Below are 27,632 nucleotides of genomic sequence, written 5' to 3'. Positions count from 1 at the left end.
TTATATTTCTGGATGCACAGGAATATGTGTTCTTGAGCTTATAACTCACTTGATTAGGTCCAATAATGGTATCGGCAGAGTGAATATGTGGACAAAGCTGGTAACGGGGTTTGTTGCAAGGGAAGGTATCAGGGTTGGTATTAGTGTGGTATAATTCTCTCATTGAAGGGTCAGCTACCAGAGACTGCAGCTTGTTTTTCTCTTTTCGTTTTTCAAGCTCTTTTGGGATAAAACAAACTTGGAATGCCCCTGGGGGGCACCCCAGGCTTTTTAGGGATAAAAAAGCACTTGATGGTGGCAGCAATTCCCTAAAATCTGTGTATTGTGATTCTGGGGGAGAAGGGTTTTTTTAAAACCAGTGCCAGTAGAAGCAAGGTTTTGAAGCTCTCTTGTGGGCCCTCACCTTCTGCACTTGGAGTGCCAGAGTGGGGAACAGCCCTGACAGGGTGCCTGAAAGCAGCATGGGGCATGGAAATTAAGTAAGTATCCCCCTTCCCCTCATGCCCAGACCCCACACCCACACCCCTTAGCAAGGGGCAGCAGTTACATAAGAACATAAGAACATAAGAATGGCCGTACTGGGTCAGCCCAAAGGTCCATCTAGCCCAGTATCCTGTCTACCGACAGTGGCCAGCACCACGTACCCCAGAGAGGGTGGACCGAAGACAACGATCAACCGATTTGTCTCCTGCCATCCCTCTCCAGCCTCTGACAGACAGAGGCCAAGGACACCATTTTATCCCCTGGCTAATAGCCTTTTATGGACCTAACCTCCATGAAATTATCTAGCTTCTCTTTAAACTCTATTATAGTCCTAGCCTTCACAGCCTCCTCTGGCAAGGAGTTCCACAGGTTGACTACACGCTGTGTGAAGAAGAACTTTCTTTTATTAGTTTTAAACCTGCTCCCCATTAATTTCATTTGGTGTCCTCTAGGTCTTCTATTTAGGGAACTAATAAATAACTTTTCTTTATCGGCCCTCTCCACACCACTCATGATTATATATACCTCTATTATATCCCCCTTCAGTCTCCACTTTTCTAAATTGAAAAGTCCCAGTCGCTTTAACCTCTACTCATATGGGACCCGTTCCAAACCCCTAATCATTTTAGTTGCCCTTTTCTGAACCCTTTCCAAGGCCAAAATATCTTTTTTGAGGTGAGGAGACCACATCTGTACACAGTATTCAAGATGTGGGCGTACCATCGTTTTACACAGGGGCAGTAAGATATTCTGGGTCTTATTTTCTATCCCTTTCCTAATAAACATGGTATATGTTGGAAGGTACTTCCCCTGGTCCAGCAAATCCCCTTGTTCAGGACCAGTCAGTCTTGCGGGTGCTGGATGAGGGCGTTCTCACCTGTATACAGTTTCCTCTTGTTAAAGCAATGTAAGGGTTTGGTTGTATCAGGAAAAAGGGGTGTGCCTGGAATGGGATTGATTCTCAGAAAACCATACAGAATCACCAAATCAAGTAGAGGGAATCACCAAATCAAGTAGCACTGGAGCCAATGGGCCCTTTAGGACAGGGATGGGGAACCTCAGGCCCCCAGCTTGCCTGGATCTGGCCCCAGAGGCTCAGGCTTCCTCCCCCTCCATTAGGGTGGCCCAAAACTAAATACTACCCATCATTTAAAGTTATTTGTTTGCAAAAGCTAGAAAATCCTATGAAACAGCAGGTTTTGATGTAAACTGTGACTCTAATCCCAGTAGGAGCTGCCTGTGGAATGTATCTGAGGGAAGAATTTGTTCCAATACCCAATATAAAATACAAAAGCATTGTTCTGATGTTTGTACTATGTCTGTTCAGAGGTAATTTTTGGGAGTTGCTGGAATTGAGAAATAATTCAAAAAGGGATTGGATGCTTATATGGCAAATAAGGTCCCGTGTTAGGATTGTTAAAGCTAACAAATTTTGGAAGGGCTAGTAACCCTCCTGCTTCTTGAGATCAGGGTAAGACCTAATAGGAAGGGCAGATTATTTCATATCTGCTTACTGCAGGGTTCCTACACCTTCCTCTGGAGCATGTGATGCTGGCTACAGTCAGGACTAGATGGACCTTGGATCAGATCCACTTCTTGCCATTTCTATGTTTGTAGTGACAGTCAGGCTGAATAGATGTGCATGGGAAGGTAGATATGTAAGCTCCAGAATGGTAAAGGCTCTCCTCCTTATCTGAAGAGTTACCATTGGCCATATAAGATCAGCTGAATCCAATTAAGGACTTCCTGAGACCTTTTTAAACTCCTTACCTCGAGGGAGGAGAGACAGAGAGACTAATGTCAGCAGAGGAGTAAGTATCTCCAGAAGGACAGACTGTGCTTACCCACAGAGCAAGGATCTTAATCTCCTGGCTGGCAGGCCAGTCCTGTCTGGAGGGATTGTGTAATCTGGCCTGGGACTCCCAGGGTACGTCTAGACTACAGAGTTTTGTCGACAGAAGTTTTGTTGACAGATACTGTCGACAAAGCTTCTGTCGACAAAGAGCGTCTAGACTACATTCAGTTCTGTTGACAAAGCAAGCTGCTTTGTCGACAAAACTCTGTAGTCTAGACACAACCCTACATGCAATAACACCTTCTGTCGACAGAACTCTGTTGACAGAAGGTGTTATGCCTCATAAAATGAGGTTTACCAGCGTCGACAAAACTGCTGAGTTCTGTCGACGTTATGTCGACAGAACTCAGCGGTAGTGTAGATGCAGGTATAGTTTTGTCAACAAAAGTCCACTTTTGTCGACAAAACTCTGTAGTCTAGACACACCCCCAGTGGGCTGGGGATGCCTGCCCATCACAGGCCTCCAAGCCCTGCCCCTTCCTGCCCCTATTGTACCCTGTACCCTGAGCATGCAGCTTTGGGGGTCACTAGGAGGGGAGTCCTGCTGCAGCAATCGTGCCCCCCACACTCCCTGTGATGGAAGGAGCTGTGTGGGAAGTAGAGTGCACTGGGCAGGTGTAATTGCTCTACTGTGCTCTGCTTCCCCTGTGGCTCCTGCCACAGTGGGTAGTGGGAGGGTACAACTGCTGTTCCCTTGCAGCACTAGTTGCCCCCCCGCCCCCGGGTGATCTCCAAAGCCATGTTCTTGGGGGACAGGGTGCCATGGGAGGAACAGAGTGGGGGCTTTAGGATTGCTAATAGACAGCCCCTGTTGCTCCTTCCCCCCCCCCCCCGCCATGAGTCCCAGGCCAGACTGTTCAATCATGTCGGCCAGGACTTGCCTGGAGGCCGAGAGTTTGAGACCCCTGCCATAGCGGAAACAGACAAACCGGAGAGACTGTTACGGGAAAGATCGACTGTGCAGATGGGGGTTGACTTATCCCACTCCCATCTTGCCAAAGGGAGAAGTGCTGAGTCTGGTGAGGAAAAAGGTGCCCGGCAACACTAAATAGTCCTTTCTCACTTTTAGGGTGGGCTAAGATTCTTGTAGTCCAGGCTCAGACTCAAGAGACCTGGGTTTGGTTCCTGATTATGCCACATGCTTCGTATATGACTTGGGCAAATCAGTTTTTTCTCTCTTTCACTTCCTGATCTTCTGCATGAGTGATGTGTTCCTTTTGTTCACCCTTTCTCATATTGTATGTTTAGAAAGTCCCTGCTCTGAAGAATGTGCACTCTCACTACATAGTTGTACAGTGCCTTGCACAAGAGAGGCTGAATGATTCTAATCAGTGTTCCTTGTAAGCTGAGCTCTTGGGAGGCCACCCAGAAACAGGTTCCTGGTCAGTGATCCTTTTGGACCCCCGGTGAATAACTCCAGAGTCAGGGTGTGGGCCCCTCTAGAGCAAAATCCACTGTCTCTGGGCCCAGGGCTCCTTAATTGGCGACCCCACTGACCTGCTCCCCATACATTGGGCCAGTCCCTGCCCCCAGGGCAGCTTTCACCCAGACCTTCCATCAAAAGGGGTCATCTTTGTCACAGCCCCACACTCCGGCATTCTCAGCAGCCTCCCAGACCTGGGATGCAGAGGCAGCAGGCCTCAAAGGGTCATCGTCCTCATCCCCTGATGAGGCTCTTGGAGGGGCGCTGCCATCTATGCCCTCCATGGACTCAAGGTCGCACCAAGGCCTTCTCCGTTGCCTGGCACAGAGTCTTGGGGTATAGGCCTGAAAAGGTGTCAGATAACTCAGACCTGACTGATATCCTACAGGCCGATGTGCCCACCTGTCAGTGAACAAACCATGACAAAGATCATGAAGACACTGTGGCAGACCCTGGCCTCCATTCTGCCCAGTGATAAGAAGGCCCAGCGCTGCTATTTCATTCCACAAGAAGGGAATGAGCATCTCTCATTTCCCTCCCGGCCCCTCAGTAGTCAGGCAGCTAACCAGCAGGAGAGGCAGGGACAGTCGGTGCAACGCCCAAGAGCAGGAATGCCAAGAAGGCCAATCTGTTGGGCAGGAAAGTCTTATGTCTCTGGCGGCCTTCAGCTCTGCATAGCGAATCAGGAGTTACTGCTGAGTCGCTGTGCTTACAACACCTGGGCTGCAATGGACAAATTCATCGAGCTGGTCCCAAACTCAAGTCTCTCTTAGAGGAGGGCAGGGTAATATCCCGAGCAGCCCTCCAGGCAGCCCTGTATACAACGGATGCAGTGGCTCACACTATGGCCACAGGCCTAGTAACGCACCAGAACTCTTACCTGCAGGTGTCTGGAGTGCCCCTGAAACTCCAGACCACTATCCAAGACCTCCCTTTCAAAGGCCCCCCCCATTCTCAGAGCAGACTGACCATCGGCTGCACAGTCTTAAGGACACATGAGCCGCCCTGAAAAGCCTAGGATCCACACTTCTGCCCCTCAGAGATGCTCCCTGTCATGCAGGAACCCCCTTAGGCCTCCCCAACAGACAGCCCCTGCTGCGCCCCCCGACCTCCCGCCTTTGAAATTTGACCTACTTTCCACTTTTTATGCAACTCTTTTTTTATCTTTTTTAAAGATCCCATAAGATCCCCTGGTTAAGCCAAGGTGGTCTCTTGCCATACTTTGTCTATGCTATATAGTGGAATAGCTTGCTTTTGGGCTCTTAATAATGTCCCTTTGAAAAATGCCACCATTTAGGGATTTGATTATCACTGAAGAATCTTTCAGTTTCACTTCTGACCCAAATCCACAATGGACATTTTGAAGCCAGGTGCTCTGAATCTGAAGTGATGCATGCTCACTATGCCCCCTCCCCTTCCCTCTCCTAAAGTCCATGTTTTCCACAAGGGCTGTCCTGCACTCAAGGTGAACTTCCTTGGGGGAAACACTGAGCTATCTTTAAAAAGGCACTGCCTGCCTGCAAGCAAAAGAGTTACTAGGCAGCTTCCTATTTTCCTAACTTAAAGCAAGGTCAGTTTTTTGGTAGCGCCAGAACAATGGGATATGCCTGGAATTTGATTCTCTCATAAAATGGAAAGGAAAGGGTATGTATGGTAGGAGGGAGTTTATACTGTGGAATGACCACTGGGGAACAGCAACCACCCCAGTGAGAAGGCACTGGTCAGGCCCAGGGACTGCCAGTGGTAGGCATGTGCAACTTACCCCTGCCTCTGGGCTAGCCTCAGGGAGCATTGGCAGGGAGCCTGTGCATTCTCTCCCCCATTACCCTACCTCTGGACCAGCCCCAGGGCAAAGGCTGGGGTGTGCCCACACCTGGCTGGCACTGGGAAGAGGCTAGTGGCCAGGATGCATGTCCCTCTCCCCAGCTCTGGGCTGACCAGAGTGGAAGCCAGCAGTCAGGGTGCATGGCCCCACCCCCATCCTGGGCCAGACCCAGGCAATGATGGGTAACGCGTTTGCTCTTCTGCTTTTTTTTTGCCGGAAGAGCAAACACGCTCTTTCAGAAGCCCCTGTATTCCTCATTCTACGAGGAAGAAGGGGGCTTTCAAAAGAGTTTCTTCCAACATTTGGCCCAGTCTAGACCAAAATCCTCTTCCAACAAAATCGGAAAAAGGTACGACAAACTTGTAGTCTAGCATACCCCAAAAGAGCTGGTGTGGCAGAAGCTCATGGTCGCCTGAGGTGATCTCCTCACGGTTGAGTTTGAGCAGACGCGTAACTTGACGTCAACTGCACTTCTCTTAAGTGTGCTGGTTGAATTTGGGACTAGAATATTATCAGGGCTATTCCCTGCTGACACTCAGGGTATGTCTACACTACAAAGTTAATTCGAACTAACGTCCGAATTAACTTTGATAGGCGCTACACAAGCGCTCCGCTAGTTCGAACTTAATTCGAGCGCTTAGTTCGAACTAGGTAAACCTCATTCTACGAGGACTAAGCCTAGTTCGAACTTACTAGTTCTAATTAAGGGGTGTGTAGCCCCTTAATTCGAACTAGTGGGAGGCTAGCCCTTCCCAGCTTTCCCTGGTGGCCACTCTGGCCAACACCAGGGAAACTCGTATGCCCCCTCCTGGCCCCGGACCGCTTAAAGGGGCACGGGCTGGCTACGGTGCCCGTGCCAGGTGCAAGTCTGCCAGCACCCAGCCAGCAGACCCTGCACCTGGCACAGCTCGAGCCAGCCACCCGATGCCCCCCAGCACTCCCCCTCTTCCCAGGACCAGGCTGGCGGCTCCCGGGAGCTTGCCTGGGACCGCAAGAGGCGGGCACCCGCCTGGTCTAGTGCGGACATTGTGGACCTCGTCCACGACCTCCGCACTAGGCACAGGAAAGCGGCCGTCTAGGGCAGGAGAGCTGCCAGCCTGGCCACCCAGGAGCAGGTTTGCATGAAAATCAAGGTGGTCCACTGAGACCCCCGACCCTGAGCCCTGAGCTTAGAATGGCTGTCCTGGGTCAGACCAAAGGTCCATCTAGCCCAGTAGCCTGTCTGCCGACAGCGGCCAACCCTAGGGACCCTGGAGGGGATGGACCGATGACAGTGACCAAGCCATTTGTCTCGTGCCATCTCTCTCCAGCCTTCCACAAACTTTGGGCAGGGACACCACTCCTACCCCCTGGCTAATACCACTCCATGGACCTAACCTCCATCACTTTATCTCACTTCTCTTTCAACTCTGTTCTAGTTGTAGCCTTCACAGCCTCCTGCAGCAAGGAGTTCCACAGGTTGACTCTTTGCTTTGTGAAGAACAACTTTCTGTTACTAGTTTGAAGCCTGCTACCCATTCCTTTCCTTTGGTGTCCTCTAGTCCTTCTATTATGGGAACTAATGAAGAACTTTTCTGTATGCACCCTCTCCACCCCACTCATGCTTTTATAGACCTCTATCATATCCCCCCTCCATCTCCTCTTTTCTAAGCTGAAAAGTCCCAGTCTCTTTAGCCTCTCTTCATATGGGACCTGTTCCAAACCCCTCATCATTGTAGTTGCCCTCCCCTCTCCCACCCTCTCTCTTCCCCTCTCCCACCTCCTTTTCCCAGTCTCCCCCAGTTTTGTTCAATAAAGAGAGATTCTATTTTTGAACACAATTGTCCTTTATTTTGTACATCAGGAAGGGGGGCTAAGGAGGGGTAAGTGGAAGGAGGTGAAGGAGGAATGGAGTACGAGCCCCCGATGGGGAGGACTGGGCTGGCTCTGCAGGCTTCTGGGTGTGGAAGCTCTCCTGCAGCCCCCCAATTGCCCCCTCTCTCCAGATGGCAGCCTGCGGCAAGTGCAGCCGGTCTGATGGCCGAGTGCTGTGATGTGCCCAGTGTGGGTACTCCGGGCATTCCAAGCCAGGACTGCTTTGCAAGCAGGGCACCCCTGAGAACTGTGTGTCCGGGGTGGCGGTCGGGTCCCTTTAAGCACAGCCCTCGACTAGCCTGAGACAGCAGCTCCACGCTCTAAGTCCTCATCTGATGCCCTGCCGGCACTGCTTCCGGCCATCCTTAAGCCCGGTTCAGGGTCCACTTAATGTGGACATGCTAGTTCGAACTAGCAAAACGCTAATTCGAACTAGTTTTTTAGTCTGGATCCGTTAGTTCGAATTAGCTTAGTTTGAATTAACTAATTCGAACTAAGTTAGTTCGAATTAGTGCGGTAGTGTAGACATACCCTCAGAGTGCAGAAGGTAGGGGCCCACAAAGGCCTTTAAATATCTTGCCTCTATAGGCTTGGCTTTCAAAAAACTTCCCAGTCTCAGATGCACTGGCTCAGAGTGGGGGAAGACCCAAGTGAGTTCACCCAGAAAAACCAGGAGGGAACACTTAACATCCTTCCCTGGGGTACCCCACGCTCTTCTGCCCCAAAAGCGCTTGAAAGGAGAAACAATCTGCAGTCCCTGGTAGCTGACCACCCAAACTGGAGTATTGTGTCCAGTTCTGGGCTCCCCGCTACAAAAAAGATGTAGACGCATTGGAGAGGGTCCAGTGGAGGGCAACCAAAATGATTAGGGGGCTGGAGCATATGACTTATGAGGAGAAGCTGAGGGAGTTGGGTCTGTTTAGTCTGCAGAAGCGAAGAGTGAGGGGGGATTTGATAGCAGCCTTCAACTTCCTGAAGGGAGGTTCCAAAGAGGATGGAGAAAGGTGTTCTCAGTAATGACAGATGGCAGAATGAGGAACAATGGTCTCAAGTTGTGGTGGGAGAGGTCCAGATTGGATATTAGGAAAAACTATTTCACTAGGAGGGTAGTGAAGCACTGGAATGGGTTACCTAGGGAAGTAGTGGAGTCTCCATCCCTAGAGGTGTTTAAGTCTCGGCTTGACAAAGCCCTGGCTGGGTTGATTTAGTTGGGTTTGGTCCTGCCTGGAGCAGGGGGCTGGACTTGATGACCTCCTGAGGTCTCTTCCAGCTCTATGGTTCTATGATTCTATGAACATTAGGCAGATATGTGCACACGCAGGCAAGCGTGCACACACCCCCTGTTACTTTCTAGGACACAAGAATCAAATCCCCTTAAAGTGACTTTTATTAACAAACAAAAGATATATTTGATGAATCATACTTGGTTGCTAGCTGTACAGAGCAACTAGGTAAAACAAATTAAAACACAGAGGCTGCACTTAGCACTTTTGTCCGAAGAGGTTCTACTTGTGTTTCAGATGAAGTGAGGAAAATCTGTCACGCCTTGCTGTACACTATGTAAGAACTGACAGGGTCGAGGCCTGGATTTTAGTTCCTGTTAGTTGTAATGATTTCTCTCCTGTTCAGTTTCACACATGTGCTCAGCCAGCATTGATGGCTGCATTCTTACTAATGGAAAAACAAGTGAAAAATAATATATACATGTATGGTTGTTCATGTTTAGTTCAGAAGAGCATTTTTAACCCCATACCAAACATCCGTAATCCCTAAGAAATACCCTACACTGAGTTTACTATTAAGTTTAAGTAACGTAAGTCTTTTTAATTTGAAAACTTCTGTTCAACAGCAGAGAAAAGTAGCCAAATCTTGTGACCTTTGTAGTATACTGCAATCAATGCTTCCTAAGAGCTGTTCCACTGATGCATGTGATAGATGTTTTGTTTTACATTCTGTTGCAGAAACAGATAGCACTGTTTCTGAAATGACTGTCTGACATTCCTTTCAAATTTTGCTATGGCCCGTGAATTATCACAATTTAATGTACTTGCAGTATGAAATTGAAATATCTGCTCTAAGTATGACTACATAGTACAATCCAGCAAAAAAAGTGCATTTACGTGACACACTGTCCATCTGCTGCTTTACAATAGAAAGACCCATTCAAATGGTGCTAAATAAATTATCTTGATTTTGAAAGCTTGATTAAGCTAAGGCCTGATCCAGCTGCATGGAAGTCTGTCTATACTGACATTATCTGAATCACACCCAAAGGCTACGTCTAGACTGGCATGATTTTCCGGAAATGCTTTTAACGGAAAAGTTTTCCGTTAAAAGCATTTCCGGAAAAGAGTGTCTGGATTGGCACAGACGCTTTTCGGCAAAAAAGCCCTGATCGCCATTTTCGTGATTGGGGCTTTTTTGCGCAAAACAAATCTGAGCTGTCTACGCTGGCTCTTTTGCGCAAAAGCTTTGCACAAAAGGACTTTTGCCCAAACAAGAGAAGCATAGTATTTACACAAGAAGCACTGATTTCAGACAGTAGGAAGTCAGTGTTCTTGCGGAAATTCAAGCGGCCAGTGTAGACAGCTGGCAAGTTTTTCTGCAAAAGCAGCTGCTTTTGCAGAAAAACTTGCCAGTCTAGACACAGCCAAAGTGTGTGTGAACAAATTCTGTGTGGGCTCAGGGGTCAATGTTACCCTTACATTTTTTGGGGAGGGAGTGCAGTATGACAGGAATTCCTTTGTCATATAGCCATATAAAGCTACAATCATGTTTTAATGTAGTAATAACACAAGGCAAGAGTCTATCAACCTCAGAATAGTTGTATAAACAAACTTGATGCTAAAAACAATTTTGCAGACAAGGACATGCCATCTTAGTGCTGCTACCATAGGAGGAAAAGTGGCTTCTAAATTTAGATGCCCACATACCTCCTTTTGCCCAGACTTTCAAAATTGCTGAGCACCCTATCCCTCCAATTAAAACTAAATAGGCTTCTGGTTTTATAGGAGGATTTGATTTTCAGATCTAAAGCGGGACATCAAAAATAGAAGTCACTTTTGAAAATTTGTCTCTAATGTCTTCATCTTCATGATACAAGAAGCCTTGAAAAATTCTGATGATGTAATAGAAGCTTTAAAGGACCAGGAGAGATGATTTGGGTGCTTGGACCTTTTTACAAAGCAAGTGGTAAAACTTTATTTTTTTTAACCATTTTGACACACATTCGAATAATGTGAACTATAAAGGCATTTTCATGGCTTTTTTTCTTAACTAAATATTCTATCCCTTACAGCTGATGGGATTCCATTCATATGCATTCAAGATCTTTTCCAACTTTGAAATAATTTGAGAGGCTAGATATAATTACTAAATTGCATTAGTGACATTATCAGATGCTTTACTGTGTGGGGTAGCGTTTTTTTTATTGGCCCACAAACAAAGTCTCTGAGTTGATCATCTAGAAAAATAAGCTACTCAACAGCTCTTTTTTATTATTAATAGTGAGCAAACATTGAAAGAGAGCTTTCCTTGAAGCACTCTCCCTTATCTGTGACATCTTGTCAAGCAACAAATTAGCAAATGGCATAATGTTGTTAAAAGCTTTTGTCAACAGTGTTTCTATATAACTGGTTTTTTAAAAATGTTCTTTCCTCTTCTGTTTTTGCAAAGCAGATGTCATTCATATATTTAAGAGCTCTGGGAGAGAGTTTCTTTACCAAATCAAGATGCAGTCATTAACCACTATGTAGTCTAATGGAAGTGAGTGGGAAGAAATCGAGTCCCATTTCTCTTTTCTTTTCAATGTAAACTGTCTGACAATCATGGACAAGAATCTATTTACATTCAGGGTACAAAAGGATACTCAATGTACTCTGTGAAAACAAGTGCCAAATTTGCAAATGGCAGACATGACTCTCAAAGGTGCTGTCTTGCAGATGGTACATAAAAGAGAGATCCTGATGATTTAAGTCATTAAGAAATCCCACAGTAGGAATATTTAACCTTATTATACTAGCCAAATTCCAAACTCCATCCTGCTTAGCTAAATTCCTTGGCACTGAACATTTTCAGGATGACCTTTTCAATGTATCTGGAATATTCATTGTCACATGGACCTTCTAGATCAGGATCAGATATTTTTCTATACGATGTTCTGGTTCCATCAAAAGTGTTGGGTTTAGAAGCAGGAATCACTGGGTGAAATTCTATGGCCTGTGTTACATAGAAGTACAAACTAGATGATCCCTAATATCTTTTTTGATCTTAGAAATCTATTGTATACTAGTCTGATAAAGACAAGAGAGGAGGTGTTGCCTTATATATTAAAAATGAACACTGTGTCTAGACTGGCAAGTTGGGCTGTGTCTAGACTGGCAAGTTTTTCCGGAAAATCAGCCGCTTTCCCGGAAAAACTTGCCAGCTGTCTACACTGGCCGCTTGAATTTCCGGAAAAGCACTGACGATCTTATGTAAGATCATCAGTGCTTTTCCGGAAATACTGTGCTGCTCCCATTCGTGCAAAAGTCTTTTTCCGAAAGACTTTTGCCCAAAAGGGCCAGTGTAGACAGCACAGTACTGTGTTCCGCAAAAAAGCCCCGATCGCGAAAATGGTGATCGGGGCTTTTTGGTGGAAAAACGCTTTTTTGCGGAAAAGCATCCTGCCAATCTAGACGCACTTTTCCGTAGGCAACCGGAGTTGCAAATGAAGCCCGGGATTTGAATTTCCTGGGCTTCATTTGCATATAGCCGGGCGCCACCATTTTTAAATGTCCGCTAGTGCAGACTCCGTGCCGTGCGGCTACACGTGGCACGGACTAGGTAGTTCGGACTAGGCTTCCTATTCTGAACTACCGTTACTACTAGTTCTACAGTTCTACCGTTACTACCTAGTTCGAACTAGGGTGGTAGTGTAGACATACCCTTGGAGTTTTACTGTATAACTTTTTGAGTTTTTGGCCAGCTGTTCTTAAACTTCTTTTTGGCTTATTAGATTTTTACACTTAATTTGACAAAGTTTATGGTCCTTTTTATTTTCCTCACTAGGCTTTGACTTCCACTTTTTAAATTGTCTTTTTTTGTCACTGCTTCATTTACCTGGTTAAGCCATGGTGGCACATTTTTGGTTCTTTTACTGTGTTTTTTAATTTGGGGTATACATTTAAGTTGGGCCTCTATTATGGTGTCTTTGAAAAGTTTCCATGCAGCTTGCTGAGATTTTACTATTGTTACTGTATCTTTTAATTTCTGTCTAATTTCCTCATTGTTGTGTAGTTCCCCTTTCTGAAATTAAATGCCACAGTGTTGGGCTGCTGTGGTGTTTTTCCCACCACACGGATGTTAAATTTTATTACATTATAGTCACTCTTTCCAAGTGGTCCAGTTATATATACCTCTTGAACCAGTTCCTGTGCTCCATTTAGGACTAAATCAAGAATTGCCTCTCCCCTTGTGGGTTCCAGAACCAGCGGCTCCAAGAAGCAGTCATTTAAGGTATCAAGAAATTGTATCTCTGCATCGGATCCTGAGGTGATGTGTACCCAGTCAATATGGGGATATTTGAAATTCTCCACTATTATTGAATTTTTAATTTGATAGCCTCTCTAATGTCCCTTAGCATTTCATAGTCACTATTGCTGTACTGATTAGGTGGTCAATAATATATCCCTACTGCTATATTCTTATTATTGGAACATGGAATTACTATCCATAGAGATTCTATGGAACATTTTGGCTCATTTAAAATTTTTACTTCATTTGATTCTACATTTTGTTTCACATATAGTGCCACTCGCACACCAGCAGGACCTGTTCTGTCCTTCCAATATATTTCGTACCCTGGTATGGCTGTGTCCCATTGACTATCCTCATTCCACTAAGTTTTCATGATGTCTGTTACATCAATAGTCTATCACATCACTATCCTCCTTTAAACTAGGCTCTCTTTTTCACCCATTTTACTATTTAGACTTCTAGCATTTGTGTATAAGCACTTTAATAGTTTGTTATTTATCTGTTTGCCATTTCTCGATGTGTTAGACTCTTTTCAGTTGATTGTCTCACCTGATCCAATACATACTTCCATCCTCTCCTCCTGATTAGAACAGAGCATCTCTATTAATAAAACCTCCCCTAATAGATGTCTCTGTCCAATCCATGTGCTCCTCCACACCAGTCGGCTTTCCTCCAGAACTCCAAATGAATTATTTAAGTAAGCCCCCTTTAAAAATGAAAGGGGAATGATCACACTGATTGCCCCTCCGCAGGTAACAGTTATTTACACTGGGCTTGATAGAAAATAAAAGTGATTTTATTAAGTTCAAGCAGTAGGATTTAAGTGGTAATAAATGAGAACAGTCAGAGCAAAGTAGATTACAAACTCAAAATAACAGAAAATGCATAACTAACACTTGGGGTAAGGTGAGCAAGGCAGTTGCCTGGACCCTGCACTTTCTGGGGCCCATGCTGCCCAATGCACACTGGAAGCCACCCGGCCACGCAGAGCAACCAATCACAGCATGCTGCCTTGGACCCCACAAACTCTTTGGCCAGGCCTGATTTTAAGATGGTGATTCACTAACCCTCGTATGCATCATGGCCTGATTTTTTTCAGAGGTGCTTAATGATGCTTACCAAGTAATGATTAACTGGTACCTGGAAGCAATACTCCCCCCCACCACCTGACAGCCCCACATGGGGACACCAGAGCCACCCAATCTGCCCTGCTAAGCTAGCGCATTGCCTGCCCCCACACTCCCATAGGCGAGGTCTGCTCTGGCCAGGCTGGAACAGCCTCTGTCTGCAGTAAAGGGGCTACTCCACCCTGACCATCTCTCTAATTGCTTAATCAGTTAAATGTTATGTTTAATTAGTTAACCAAATAAACAGGATTTTAGATCCTTAGTTCCTGATGCTGACATAGAAATCCTGTGTGGCCTTGAGCAAGCCACAATTTTTGAACATCCTAATCAGACTGGTGATAGTAACTAGCTTACTGCTCATATTTGAATAAGAGGGTCAAAATCTAGCCTTTAATTTCCCTGCATCTCAGTGCTCCATTTGCAAAATTGAGGTAATATAAGAGTGTTGTGAGGTGAAATTCATGAGGATTGATGTGGTGTATTGGTATTTTGATAAGGACATTAGAAATATGACAAAATACAGGAACTGTGTGTTTGGAACCTGCAACTAGCAAGTCGTGCATCTATACCATTCACCTAATTTTTTGAATGTGCTGAATACCCACAATTTCAGTTGAAATCAGTGGGAAATGTGGTTGTACAGCTTCTTTGGGGAAAAAAATAAAGGAGACCCATAATGTAAGTAGTAATATCCTTGGGTTTGGAAAAAGACTTTCCAGAATTGGAGGGATTTGTTTGAACCTGCTTGATTAGGCACTTCCCAATACTATAGAGAAAGTTGCCTTGTCTCTGCAACATGCTGGAAGCCTGTTATGTAAAGATTTGAACTTTATTTTCATTTCCTAGATGGGCAATGCATTTGCAGTAAGTGCTAAGTAAATTTGCCAAGACACACATTCAGATACTTGTTCTGTGCTTCTATCATGAGAAGAACACACAACCCCTAATGAGGAAGCAAAACCAGCTATAATTCACTGTGAAGAAGAAAATAACCGTAGCATGTAAAAGAGCTGCTAAAATTTATTGTGAAACTGGAGTAGTGTTACATTTTCTCACTGATGCTTATAAAGACAGTAATGAAGTAGGCATTCCCTTTATTTACTGACTTAGGAACTTTTTTTCTTTGCTCATGTTTCTTCTCTTAACAGCTTTGAGGAGGGGTCTATACAGTGGAAATTTTTTTTAAAAAGTTGCACGATGTCTGTTAGCTTATTGTATTGTAATGCAGCTAGCATTATAGCCAAGGAGATGGATTATTCATGTAAGGTACAACTGTTTTATTTTACAAGGGGCATATAAGTATAGTGTGTTCTATAGCTGTTTCTCATGATTCACCCATGACTGTGCCAGAGCTGGTTCTTGGCGGCACAAATGGAATAAAAAGACCTTCACCAAGCAGATATTTTGACTTAATGAGACAATCCTTGGCTTAGTTTATTCCAGGTAGTGGTGAAACAATGGAAACATGGTTCAGAAAGCAGCAGTGTTTGTCTAATGCACAACCTTGCATGAAGAAAAATCATGGAAACATTGTAAAAACCCCATAGTTTAGGATGCAACTTGTTTACTAATACAAGTCCATTTTTTATTTCACCACTTCTCCTTTCCATATGAAACATTATTGGTTGTTTCTAGCTAGAGAAGATGCAATTTAAGTTGTAGGTTATTTTTACCTTAGTGTTAGAAATAGGAATTTGAGAGATGAGAGTTCTTTCAAAAGAAATGAGTGGTGACAGGAATCTCTGCATTTTGTTTTTGCTTTGCTGAGTCCAGTGAGAAAGAAAATGTTTAATTATGCTGAGGAAGCTTGATGGATGTGGTGAGGTGTCAGTTTTGGCACTGTAGGTGAAATTTACCTCATCTGGAGGGTTAGAACAAGGCCTACATATTGCTAAGTCCCAATTAACTTGTGATCTCAGCCAGAGCCACTCAGTTATGGGATATTCCTCACCTCTTGATAGTAAAGGTAAATGATTCGGTCCAAGGGGGAATTTCTTTCAATTTCACACAGTCAGTGGGAGATATTAAAGATAGAACTATGTAGCACTTTAAAGACTAACAAGATGGTTTATTAGGTGATGAGCTTTCGTGGGCCAGACCCACTTCCTCAGATCAATATGTGGAAGAAAATTGGCACAACCATATATACCAAAGTGATACAATCAAAAAAATGAACGCATGTGAAATTGACAAATCAAATTTTAGAACAGAGTGGGGGTAGGGGGGAAGGTTAGTGTCTGTGAGGTAATGACATAGGGGTGGTAATGTAATCCTTTATTAGATCAGGGAACTAGCATCAGTACTCCTATTGCCAGTCCACGGGCTGATTTGCTTTGACTTATAGCCACACTCTTCTTTGGTTTACTTCTCTATGCTTCCTTTAATGCATCTGTAAAAGGACTAAAACAACATGTCTCTGTCTTACCAGGATGTTATCACTGAGATCTTTTGCTCTTGCTCATCATTGAGTTAGGGTTAGAGAGAAGCATGTGGCCATTGCTGTGTGGAAGTTGGTCACTCCAGATTTACAATTGAACAGTATCAATCCCATTGGAGCAGGCAAGTCTACCATTGGGACATGCAAGTGTGCTGGGCAATAAATGACACTTTCCTGGACAGGACAGTGACTCTGAGAAACGTGGCTGGCTTTGCTGAAAAGGGCTTTCTTAACTGTGGCAGGGCAATAGATGGGAGGCCCATCCCCATTATGGCACCAGAGTACATCAGTTGGAAGGGATACTTCTCCATGGTGCTTCAGGCACTTGTGGATCACGGTGGGCGTTTCTCAGATGTACATGTGGGATGGTCTGAAAAGGTGCATGATGCATGCATCTTCAGGAACAGGGCTTGTACAGGAGGCTGCTTATTGGCACTTTCTTTCCAGACCAGAAATTTGCAGTAGGGGATGTGGAAATACTCATACTGATCCTAGGTAACGCGGCCTACCACTTGCACTACTGGCTCCCGAAGCCTTATACAGGGCACCTTGACAGCAGTAAGGAGCGGTTCAACAACAGACTAAGCCACTGCCGAATGCTTCTTGAAGGGGCCTTTGGCAGACTGAAAGCAAGATGGCAGGCTGGACCTTTTGGAAGATCACATCCAAGGTGGGGGCTCAATGCTCTTTACATCATTTCTGTGAGTAGCGGTGAACTGTTTCCCTGTGGGTGGAGCACTGAAGCACGGGATTTGGACACATACTTTGGATAGCTAGACACTCTAGCTGTAAGAGGAGTGCATAGGTTGGCCGTCAGTATCACGGAAGCTCTGAGCAAACTCTGACAGTGAGGAAACCTGAGATTTCTATGTGTGGTGGGTTTCTAATGCCAGAGCATTTGGGGTGGGTTGTTTAACACAAAACAAATTCATGGAAACCCACATGACATTTTACTTGTCTTATAAACCTCCCAGCTGTGCTAATGTCCAGTTGTCATCTTTGGGATCACAGGGAGTGGAGTGTGAGGGGGAAGAAAACATTGCTGGATTATGATGAGCGTGTTTGCAGCATTGCACCTTTGCATCCATGCATGATGGTTGGGGGGAGGGGTAAAGGCATAGCTGCTAAGAGTTATGGCTGGGGTCCTTATGCTATGGTCTCTAGTATTGTACTTCTCAGGATGTCATTTTGGTCCTGCATGAGCTTAAGCATGCGTTCAGTGGTCTCCTGTCTCTGTTCATTGACCCTTTCTTGTTTCCTTGTTTGTGATTTTTGCTGTCTCTCCTTAATTCTTCTCTCTCTCTCTCTCTCTCTCTCTCTCTCTCTCTCTCTCTCTCTCTCTCTCTCTCTCTCAATCCCTTAGCGCCTTCTCCATAGCTTTGTTTTTTTGTCCCTTCCCATACCTCATCTTTGTGTCTCAGCACACAGGGCTGCCTAGTCATTAGCCATGGTCTGAAAATAAGCTGCATTCTTACCAGCTCACCATTCTGCACTATCATGTGATAGTGAGCTATGTCACACTTGTTTTCCCTAGAATTTCTGGGTTTCCATAAACTGAGGGCAGGTATGAAATGTATTGGCTTACATAGAGCTTCAGCTTAAGACTTCATGGGGAAATCTTATCTTAGTTGGGTGGAGATGGGGCAGTAGCAAGGGAAAAGAAAGGAATTGAGGGGAAATCTGAGTCATTTTAAATATGCTGTAGAGTTGTACGTGGCAGACAAGTACATTTCTAAAAGCAAGAGTTAACTTTCTCTCCGATGTTATGCTGCAGGAAAGATAAACTAGCCGTTTTTGTTTGCTATTCCTACTTCAGTTATGCTCAACAACATGTTGGAGCAGAAGCTCCGAATGTAACTGTTATGATCCCTCCCTCTGGGTCATTTGGCATTGGCCACTGTCGGCAGACAGGATACTGCGCTAGATGGACCCTTGGTCTGACCCATTATGGCCGTTCTTATGTTAGCATTGGTTAGGGCAGTGATGCTCAGATCACGTCCACACTGGCAAGTTACAGTGCAGTCAGGCACAGGAAACAAAGTACCACTCTGGTACTGCAGATTCTACAAGAAGCTGGATGACCTACTCAAGGATGACTCCACCTCCAGTCCAAAGACCCCCCTGGATACTTTGGGGGGCATACCACAGTGGACCCAGCCAGGAAGAGGAAATTATGGATGAGTGTGCTGTGGGGGAGGGGGACCCAGAGCCAGGGGAGCATGTGGCATCCACAGATGCTTGCAGTCAGGAGCTGTGATGTGCCCTTGATGAGGCAAGCCCGTTGCAGCAGTTGGAGGTTGTGGACAATGTGCCCAGTTAGTGGGTTGGTTTTCTGGTAAATGATTGAGTGAATTGCGGGGAATAGAGGGTTAAAGGCGACTTGGTTCTGCGCATGGCTGGTTGGTGCAGCTGGGGCTGCGGGATGCAGGCCCCGAGCCCCACATACAGCCCTACCCCCCTTTACTAAGGCCTCACCCCCATCATAGGGAGGGGAGGAGGTGAAGCAGTGTGCCAAGCGCACCCCCCCACACACACCATGGGGAGGGGAAGAAATGGGAGGAGGTATGCGCCTACGTGCACCCCAGACTATGCGGGCACTGAGGGCAGCAACACTCCACCCCTCGCCCCCAAGGCGTTCTGGAGGCAGAGCGTGGGCAAGACCGTGCCTGGAGGTTTGGGAAAGCAAAGCCTTCCCCTGCCTAGGCTACTGGATGCCCATGGTCTGTGATGTTCTACCAGCACAGGGCAGGGCAGACGGTGGACAGGGCCCTCGTGAATCTCTTACTTCATAGTAACCTGCCTCACGGATCTCATTGTCAAGCAGCTGCTGTGGTAGATGTCTGCACAAACTTCTTGCCCTGCATGAATGAAAACTCCTGCTCCCTCACACAAACGAGAATCCTTGCCCCGCTCCACCAAGGGTTTTCCATGCCACCCCTGCCATCCTTCCCCCTGCACCAAGGAATTACTCAGCCCCACTATACCAAGGGATTCCCCTGCCCAGGGCTACGTCTACACTGTAGCATTTTTGTGGAAGAGGAAATGCAAATGAAGTGCTCATTGGCATTTCTTGCTCTCTCATTTGCATAGTCTCTTCCAATCCATTTTCCGGAAAAAGTTTATGTGGGGAAAAAACTACAGTGCATAAAACCCTTTTGCGCAAGATCCTGTATACCTGCTTTTTAAAGGCCCTATCTACACTAGTTTTTTTAGTAAAAACCTCTTCCGCAAAATAGATCGGAAGAGAGTGTGCAAATGAGACCATGAGAAATGCTAATAAGCACTTCATTTGCATTTCCTCTTCTGCAAAATGCTACAGTGTAGACATAGCCCATGTGGTGAACTCACCATTGTGGAAATCCTGTAGCTCTAAGACAGTCAGTCAGTGCTAGAAATGTGAACAGTGCTTGTGTTACAAGGGGTCAGGACAGTGCCGTGTCTAGTGTTATCAATGGATTGTCTTTAACACTTTGTATTTGTGTCTTGACAGAGTTGACCTCGGCATGCCTGTCTGAAGTGATAATGCCTGAGGAGAGGCTCAGAGTCCAGCAAATGCCCCCATAGGACTTGAGAGGAGTTTTTGCATGATGTCCTGAGTAGGATTCCCTCTAAGCTGTGCACCTGCATGGCTGCACGCACAAAATTTTGAGCCCGCCCACCTCCTTTGCAGAGCTGCACAGCAGCGCTCACCACTCACCTTCCGTTCCAGCAGGAAAGTGAGTTGGGGTGGCGGGTGGTCTGATAGGCTCTTCTGTCTGGCTGGAGAGCAGCAGGAAGCTGCCCCTTTGCTCTGGCTGGAGCTGGGGTGAGCAAGGTGAGGCTGTCCCAGCTGGGGCAGCCTTACCAGCTGCAAGCCGGCTGGTGAAGCTGCCTGATTTGGGAAACTATCCCTATTCAGGCCTAGATGTTTATTTATTTTCTTTTATTTTTAACAAAAAGACATTGTGGGTGATAGTCCAAGGTTAGGGCACTCACCTGGGATGTGGGTGCTTCAGGTTTGAGATCCTGCTGGTCCTGATTCAGCACAGGCACTTGCAGTTGGCTTTCACATGTCAGGGGAGTGCCTGAATTGGTAGGGCTCTCTTGGCTTGACTAGAAATTCCATGGTAGAGCTGAGCAACCTTCCTACTTGGCTCTAGCCACATGAGCACTTCTTTCTGATACCAAAGACTGTCTCCGTGTTGGAATCTTGGTATTTGCTTTTAAGGTATCATGCCTTTCAAATCAATTGGATCGAGAGAGCATTAATATCAGTTCACTACTAGTTACTGAACTTTGCTCAATATAATGCTCTTTGTTTTTTATAGTATGCATTGGCTAATGGCTTCAGGGGTTCCCAAACTTTTTGCCACGGGGACCAGTAAATCCATTCACAAACTTTTGGAGGACCAAATGTTCATTTGCATATTCATTAATCAAATGATGAATATTCAAATAAGTTGTTTCTGGTCCTCCCAAATCTCCCAGTGCCGGCTTTAGCAAAGCTTTTGATATGGTCTCCCACAATATTCTTGCCAGCAAGATAAGGAATATGGATTGGATAAATGGGCTGTAAGACAGACAGAAAACTGGTTAGACCAGGGTTTCCCAAACTTTTTACTTTAATTGGAACCCTTTTTTTTCCAGTTCTGCTTTTTGCAGCCCAAAAATAAACACATGAAAAACAAACTGAGAAAATACCAGACATATAATATGTCTGGTATTTTCTCAGGAGGTAAGTTGTATTATTACTAGATGTATCAGTTTGTAGTTTCGAACTGCCTGGCTAGTTTGCAACTACTCAACGGGCTTTTGTGTGTGTGCGTGCGTGCGGACGACACGACAGTAGAATCCCTGTGCCAGACTAACTCGTGCTTTGTGGGTGGGGGGGAGAGAGGAACGGGGTCGGGTCAGTTCCACTCCCTGCAGGCCGATTCATTCCTCCCCCCTGCTCCCCTCTGGCCAGCCCCACTTCCCCCAACCCCCTCCCTGGCAGCCAGTTCTCCCCCGCTTTTCCTCCCAATCTCCCTTGGCCAGCCCCACTGCCTGCATCCAGCCCTCCTTCCAGCGGCCGCTTCTCCCACCTCACCCATATCTTCCCCGGCCAGCTCCCTGCCCCCAACCTCACACCCCCTGGCAGCCCTGCTTCCACCAGCCCCCCAATCTCCCCAGCCTGCCCTGATTCCCCCATCCAGTGCTGCTTCCGGTGGCCAGCTCTCCCCTCCTCCTCACCCCAGAATCCCCTGGCACCTGCACCCTCCCTTAGCCCTGCACCCGCCTGGTGCCTCCCTTTGCCCTCTTTCCCCCTAATGCCCACCCCCTCACCAGTCTCCGCCCATTCCCCTCCTGCCCCTCTGGGCCCTCACACACGATTTGCTCCATCCTGACCTTCCTCATGCCCCCCCTTCTTTCAAGCCTTCTCCCAGCACCTCCCCCTCCAGCCCCCAGCGCCCTTCCCCTCTCCCAGCATCCCCCTGTCCCTCCTCCCACTGACACCGCCCCTCCCGCCCTTTCCCTCATGGGCTGCACTTGGCCCCCGGGCATTTGTCTCCCCTGCACCCCTGTCCCTTGGTGCCTTCCCCTCCCTTCTCCTTCCGCGCTGCGGGGCCAAACCCGGAGCCAGCCAGGCCCCGCCACGTGCCTCCCGCGGGTTTCAAAACCCCGGGCCGTGACGTCACATCGCGTCACGCCCGGGCGTCCTCCCCGCCCACGTGCAACGCCGCGCACGGGCGGCAGGCGGCGAGGAGGAGCCGCGCGCGGCAGGGAGTCCGGGGCTGAGGGGAACGCTCTGGGGCGGGGCGGGAGGACGCGCGAGGAGCCCGCTGCAGGCAGAGCCGGGGAGAGACCCAGCCCCACATAGCGCTGGAGCAGGGCCCGGCTCGTCACTCGCCGGGTGCAGGGGCGCGGGGCCCGATTCGACCGAATGGGTCGAATCGGCCCAAGGGCCGGCAGCCACCAGGCTCGCTGGGGACCGGCATTTTTTTTTTGGGCCGCGGACCATTGTTTGGGAAACGCTGGACTTGAGTAAACTTACGATACAAGATCTTATTGAGCTGATTCATTTATGTGCATGAATTTATGGAAGGCTGGATAGTCTGAGAAACAAAATCAAACCTTTTGCCCCTGGACAGTAGTAGATATCTCCCAGGTTGGATTTATGTTAGTGACTAGAGCAAGATTGAATGAAAGAGCCTCCTTGAGAGTTAGAAATTAACACATTGGAAATATTCTGCAGTCATAGACTGATAATTATTAATACCTTTAAGAAGGTGAAAGCAAACACCTTCCTTTCTGTCTGAGCTGAGGTGTGTGTGTGTGATGAGCTGCTGCTTCAACTGGCAAAGCTATGCCCTGGGGAAGCTGTAAAATTCAATTCTGTCTTCAGTAATTTTAACTTGTCACATTGAATTATAAGGTCAAATTTATTTCTTGTGGAGCTGTATTGAAACCAGTGGGGCATAGTACCAGGAACATACTCATTCATGTCATCTGTCATAGGATACTTTTCATGTGTCCTACTTCTATGAGCTGGTACCTTAATCTATGATTGGCTTGTTGCTAGGTAGAACTTCCATTTTCTGCACACATAGCTATTTGACGCCATTTCAGATAGGAAAAACTTGATTTTCATGTTGGAAAAATAGATATTCTTGTGGCTATGAAACTTACAGGGATATCTTGCTAGCAATTTAAGTCTCACAGGAGTAGCCGTGTTAGTCTGTAAGGCTCCATCTGCACTGCAGCACTATTTTGGGGTACTGGAAGTATCCCAAAATAGCTATTCTGCATCTTTTGAGTGCACCCATTATTTCAAAATAGATTTCAAAATAAAGGGTGTGCTATTCCAGCATCCCTGTAATCCTTGTTTCATGAGGGTTAAGGGACGTTTCAGAATAGCGCTTTATTTTGAGGTAAAGGTGCAGTGTAGACACACCCTAACTGGAAAAAAAACAAACAATGTATGGTCCTGCAGTACCTCTGGACCCTTTGCTCTATTCATCTGAAGAAGTGGGTTGTGCCCACGAAAGATCAGGTTACCGTCCACACTTTTTGTTAGTCTCTAAGGTGCTATAGGACCATTCGTTGTGTAAGTTTTTGGTAGCAATTGTCAGTGTTGGCGATGGTGCTTATCTGATTATCCCACAGCAAAGCGCTATAATTTTTTGCATCCTCTATGTACTAAAAAGATTGAGACAACTGAATCTGAGATTGGCTTGATAGATGTGAAAGACTTTTCTGTAAGTTATACGGGTACAGAAAGTATGCACACTTTTCAGGGAAGAGAAAGCTGAACAAAAGGGAAAGGCCATGTGTGGGAATCTCTTAGAATCTTTGGAGTAATGTGTAAGAGAAACAATTTAAGAGCAATCTATACATTCACATTTTCTCACTTGTTCAGAGAAACCAAAACTCCAGTCATCTGAAAAAGTGGGCTGTGCCCACGCAAGCTTATGATACCATCTCCATGTTTTGTTAGTCTATAAAGTGCTACCAGACCATTTGTTGTTGTTTTTTTCCTGTACAGATTAATTCGGCTACCCCCTGAAGCTTCAAAATATTTACTGATGGACACCTTTTATTTGACCTATGATATTCACAGTTCTTGTACTCTCCTCTAAACCAAAAATTGTTCTGGCTTTAATCTTCCGTTTAGCAGGAATTTCCATACATGGGGCTGTGGTGATTCTCTTTTACTATTTCCCCTAGCATTATTTCTTCATATTAATCTATTTCTGTTCTCTTATAGAGCCCAATTCTGCCCAATTTTGTTATACATGTTAAGCTGTACTCCACACCTCAAGAGATCCCACTGAACATGAGATTTTGAAAGTTCAAGGAAAACCTCACTTAATTCGCTGTATTTTCAAGACTGACTTGCGGATAGTTCAGTGGCATATTCTGAAAGTTATCTTCAGCACTTACCTGTGCCTGAATTACTTCATACTTACTTTTAGACTGGAACTTGAAACAGTGGCATCATCTTTAGTCTTAATTACAACATTAATTGGTGAAAACATTAAATATTCTGTCTCTTAATTCTGCTGTGATATTGTGTGGCTGCTGTTTCAACTGAAAGTAGAAAGCCAGCTATATAAAACCAAGAATGGCTGTCCTATACGGTCCTGTGACTTTATAGTCCCTTCAGAAGGAAATTATCAGACTAGTAATTACAGCAACCACAATGCTTGTATATTTTCTCAGTTCTATCACTAGCTTGCTGTATGAATTTGGGCTGCTTACACTAAGTCTCAGTTTCCCCAGCTGCAAAATAGAAATGGTAACTGCCTCACAGGGATATCATGGACCTTAATTCATGTTTGCAAGGCTTTCTGAGATGGGGTCATGCCAAATGTAGTAGAGAAGAGGGTTTGAATCTATATTTTGTATCTTCAAGGAAGGGTCTTCCTAGGTTTACAGGTAGCTGGAATCTCCAAACAAATCTCCAAACAGGATTAAAAACAATTGGTGTTTTCATTGGAGTTTGGCAATGAAAGAAATGTCCATGTAAGAAGTTAATAATTAGTTGCCAAGACAAAGGTCCCTTACTTTTCTTTCCTTTTTCAGGAAAATAAGGTGCAATAAAATCAGTTTTCCATGACAGATTATACACAGATTTGCATGTAACTGAGAAGCAGAATCATGATTCTCTAGATGTTGCTGGTGCCAAATGGAGGGAGACCAAGTCTCCTTGATTGACCAGGGAGGAATAATTTGCTGCACCAGAAAACTATGGCTTCTTTTCATTCTAATTCAGTCATACATCCATGATTCTTTTGCAAAAAAGTGCTCTGAACAAAGATGAGAGTTCTTGTGTGCTTAAATGCTTTGCTGATTGGGGCCTATGGTATGTTTTTCCTTCAAACACCATTTAAAGTTATTGTTTGCTGCATTTATTTTGAAAAAGTACCTGTGTAGATTGAAGAGCTCAGTCATGTGGACTAGCCGACTCGGGATTGGTAATTGGATATGTAATCTTTAACAACTAAGTCATAGCTCTGAACCTAGGGCGTTAGTAGTGTCTGCAAATTGCTACCATCTATTGGCTGCGGAGTAGTTTCTATGAACAGAGTTGAAGGACTTTCAGATGACATGGTGCTTGCTGGAAACATCACCAAGTGCAAGGTTTCTCAAACTGTGGTCTGGTCCATGATCTCTATTCAGGCACTGTGCCAATAGTTGCCTCTAAGATGCATGCCTGAACAGCCACATCCAAGAAAATGAAGGGCTTCCCACCTAATTAGTGCTCACGGGTGTGGTTTGCCAATTAGGTGCCTGGATCCTGGAGAAGATGCACATGTAAGGTGAGATGATGATCTTGGAGGGAACAGGAGGTAGGTGGGATGGGGCAGTACTCTGAGGTAGGGGAAATAGGAGGTAAGGGTGGGAATGAAGTGAAGAGAAGATGGGGGAATTTGGGCTGTGCAGGGCAGAGACAGCCAGGCAACTTTTCCCAGTTCCAGGGCTACAGCTTTTGGAGAGAGATGGCTCTCCTTCCTAGCCTCAGGTCTGTGCTTGCTGTGGTGGGGGAGACCCCTACTGATTATTAAAATGAGTTGTGTGCTTTTATTTGCAGAACAAAACAGTTTATTATTATTATTTATTATTATTTATTAATCTTAATAAGGGTTTTTTAGATATAGTATTTTTATGCAAAGTGTTCTACAATAGTTAGCCAACAGTACAAACAGCATTTAGAAAGATCATTAAGATCAGCAATTTTCAAGTGGTCTCTGCAAAAAAAAAAAAAAAAAAAAAAAGTTTGAGACTACTGGCATGTTGTTTAGGGGTCCACTCCTCCTTAGTGTGGGGGTGGGGGAGGGAAGATCTGCCTCAAGTCCCTGTGGGGTTGCCAAAGGTGAAGCATCCATGAGAACCTTAGAGACCCTTCCTGAGTCACTTCCTACCCCCCAGCTCTATGGTCCAAGCTTTGCAATCTGTAGCAAAAGGTACTAACGGAAAGATGTCAACCACATCCTCAGTCCGCCTGGGCTTAGCAGATAAGCTCTTCTTTTTCTAGGCTAGATTTGCACTGGGAAGGTTTGGTGAAGAAAGTGCTGTTGACATGCAAAAGTCACCAAAAGTGAAAACCGGTCAAACTAGTTTTTCTGCTTCGCACTGTCCACATTTCATGGCCACATTGCTAGCAAACTGGTGACAGAGCACAACAATGTGGGTAAGCATCCCACAGCATAGAGTTGTGGGAAGGCAGAGCTGATCCCTGTGCTTCTTGGGATTCCCTTTGAGTTCTCCCACAGCATTCTCAGCTGTTGGGAGCAGTATCATGAGAAGCTCTGTGAACTCTCCCTGCTGAGGAATGTCAAAGCAGGACAGCAGTCTCTCCAGCCTTCCCCTGCAGCAGCACTCAGCCTGCACCCGCGTTCCTAAGGCAGGGCAAGACAGGAGCATTCAATGATTTGTTCTTTGTTTGACAACTGAGAGTATGTTGACACTACAGAGTTTTGTCGGAAAAACAGCTGTTTTTTGACAACTAGAGGAATGTCCACACTGCAATTGCATTCTTCCGCAAGACAATCAAAAGAACAGGGTTTTTTCCAGCATTGGTAATCCTCATTCTATGAGGAAGAAGCCTTTTTGCAAAAGGCATGTGGAAGAGGAAGAAGGAGTTCTTCTGGAAGAAGAGGAAAAAGCACAGGTGCCCTGGTGGCCATTCCATCCATAGCAATCACAGCTTACATGCGAGAACATCCATTCCGTCTGGATGCTCTTTCAAAAAAACAGATCGTTTTTTCGATGCGCTTTTGCAGTGTGGATGCTCTCTTTCAAAAGTTATTTTTTTGGAGGCTCTCTTCCAAAAAAAGCTTATTTCAAAAGAAGCCTGCAGTCTAGACGTAGCCTCAATGAGCAGCTCCCTTTGGGGAACAGACACTTCTGGGAACTTTGAAAGGGGAGGGGTACATGTTTGCAGGGCAGCAGAGATCAAAACACTAAGCAGAGCCATCAGAACAGGCATTGTGGTACACTGACAAGTCGGCTCTGTCAACGAAACAGCAGAATCTACACTGGCTCTTTGCTGATAATATAGAGAGAGGAAAAGAAAAAAGTCTCTTGTAGGGGTGGGTCTTTTTTTGTTGCCAACACTGGGTGTTTTCCCAACAAAAGTCTCATTGCAG

This window comes from Pelodiscus sinensis, chromosome 6 (assembly GCF_049634645.1).
Source record: "Pelodiscus sinensis isolate JC-2024 chromosome 6, ASM4963464v1, whole genome shotgun sequence".
NCBI lineage: Eukaryota > Metazoa > Chordata > Testudines > Trionychidae > Pelodiscus > Pelodiscus sinensis.
This window is presented reverse-complemented; position numbering follows the sequence as displayed.